Source organism: Acinonyx jubatus, unplaced genomic scaffold (assembly GCF_027475565.1).
Source record: "Acinonyx jubatus isolate Ajub_Pintada_27869175 unplaced genomic scaffold, VMU_Ajub_asm_v1.0 scaffold_21, whole genome shotgun sequence".
In the NCBI taxonomy this organism is placed as follows: domain Eukaryota; kingdom Metazoa; phylum Chordata; class Mammalia; order Carnivora; family Felidae; genus Acinonyx; species Acinonyx jubatus.
The window spans coordinates 155419-158029 of NW_026463940.1; the positions used below are offsets into that span (position 1 = coordinate 155419).

Consider the following 2611-nt stretch of genomic DNA (forward strand, 5'->3'; position numbering starts at 1 on the left):
TGGAAGCATATACCTCAGTTCAAGACACAGATGCTGACTCAGGTCCTCTGAAAATAATCTCAGGCTATGTTTGGACTCTTGGAAGCTTTGACATACACATAGAGCGCACAACCATGCAGTTTTTAAGTTTTATTTCAGAGTTTTCATCAGTGACCCATGAGAAACCTGTGTCAGATCTGTGATGTGCCTGTGGATCCCTGTGTCTCTCACAGACCCTGGAAACATGGATGTCAGCTGTGCTGCCTCATTACTGTATTTTCACAGAGGCACCAGGTGATTTGATTATAGTTGTTCAGGGGTCTGGAGGCTGAATTATGGGTTGTCTTCACCAACAATCGCTCTCTTAACTTTCTTGGTGTTGATAATTCTGACATTTGTGGCAACACCACAAGGAATGCAGCTATTATGGCTTAAACGGGACCAAAAACCACTCTGAGATATACCAGGGATTCAGGACTTTGCCTGACTGGCCGCATTCTTCTTGGAGGTGTCCACTGTCTTTGCTCCCACCAGTGCCTCATCCAGTGCACCATGGCGGATCCCAACCTATGTGGCAGTGGCAGTTCCTGTTATGGTTGCACATCCCTCTGTGACTGTGAATGTGACGGTGACATTTCTCCGGGATACAGTCATAATTCAGCTGAGCCACACTGCCATTGCAGTAGGTATCCTGACAGAACTTTCCAGGAGCACAGGAGGTACCAGTTCTCACATGACCAATCTCAGTTGTTCCTGTGCTACAATGTGAATCCAGCCCCAAACACCAGAACCCTGGATCTCAGACAGATGGAATACAACATGCTCTTGCAGCTGAGGGAGATGTGTGACATTACTACACTGCAGCCTTCCACATGGCACGTCTGTGTGGGAACAGGTTCAGCGTTGAATTCCCCGTTGTCTTCTGTAGTGTCCATGTCGGCTGCCTTTGTGATTTATGGTATAGCAGACATCTTCACCTTTCCCAGAATTTCTGCCAAAGTTTCTTGGCAGTGCAAAGTGCACTCAGTGCAGTTTCCATGATAGCAGCACGCCTCTTCAGTGCACGGGGTACCATGTTACATATGGAAGTCATCAGGGCACGACAAGGACACCCCACGGCAGGACTCTGGAGGATCAAATATATTTTTGATTGGTATGCTGAGTGTCCAAGCAGTGGAGTTGGGGCAGTCTGTATAGCATCTGCCTATATTCCATTTGTTGCCATGGGTTAAAATACAATCACTCATACAGCATAGATTGCTGTAGCACTGCTCTAAGGAGTTGCAGTCACAATTCTTGCCTGGGTCAGCTATGTAGTTTCCAAAATGATTGTGGGTCAGGCTTTTATTTCAATGCACCATTTAGATTTGAAGAGGCACTTGCCTAATCTGCCCCTGATTTTGTGCTGCATATGAATGAAAGAACACTTACTGAAAACTTCCATTATACCAGTTAATTGGGTCCTAATGCAGTTGGATCTTTTCTGGCAAGCATATTCATCAGTGTCAACCCACAAACCAATATATTTTGCAATCTGAAATGTTGCTATGACAGACAAGAGTAAATAATATCTGCCTAAATAACCCATCATGATAGGGCTTTGTGGATGGCATATACTGCATACAGCTGGACTGAAATTAACTTCATGGGATCCATCTCAAATCGCAATTAAGTATGAATTTGGTTTAAGAATTCGAAAACCCTTGGACTCATAGAATCGAAAAAAAAGGACTCTGGTGCAACACATATTTGCCCACGTTAGCTGGATCTCTCTCATTATAACTTATGAAACCAATATAGTAACTTACATCAATCCCATGAAACAATGAGTCAATTAAGCTAATTAGCCTTATTAGGAATTGGGCACATTTTGACACATGGTTGGACACACTATATATTGTTTTGGAACTGAGAGCAAAATTCCGTGATGGGATGACTACAACTTAGTAGAGATCCTGAGCACTGCACTGGCATTTTCTTGAGGAACAGGGTGTTCCCTATCCTCCTTATATTCCAGGTTATAAGTAGGTCCCATTGCATTGGTGTCTGCCACTCTCTGAGAAAAAAATGTGTTCAAATGTTGCGAATCACTGAGGTGTCTGATTTCATAGGCAATGCCATCCAACTTCACGATACCTTTAAGGCCCTGATAGCACATGCCCATGGTAACCATGGAAAGAGGAATCTTCTCCAGATAGCTGAGGTAGTAACAGTCTGGAGGCATGGATGTGTAACCCATCTGCAAGTCTCTCTGATCATCCTGAGTCATCATCAGCAGATGATGTATGGACCAAAATGATGTATTTATGAACCAAAATGATGATGTATGGACCAAAAGAGTTTCTTGTGCTGCATGTGGATAGTGGCATGAGGGGCATCCTTGAGAACCCTGGACAGGAGATAGCACTGCCCAGAGTGCAAACTTCAAGAGGGACGCCCTCAGCGTGATCTGGCCCTCTGCCAGCCTCATGCCCCTGCTCAGGGACATCTGCCAGTGAGAGTGGATAAATGGAGGATCCTCAGCAAAGTGACGTCTAGGCCATCTGACAGAACAGACTGCTGAGCCAGGTGGCCAGCACCCTGCACCTGGAAGCCACTTGTGGGGTTAGGTAACAGTCCCAGGGTGTGGCAT

The 2611-nt window shown here is 45.2% G+C and overlaps 1 pseudogene; it reads right to left on the minus strand.

Annotated features, from left to right (window-relative positions):
• Positions 1-312: 312 nt before the first annotated feature.
• LOC128313739 (disintegrin and metalloproteinase domain-containing protein 21-like) lies at positions 313-2586 on the minus strand (annotated as a pseudogene).
• Positions 2587-2611: the final 25 nt, after the last annotated feature.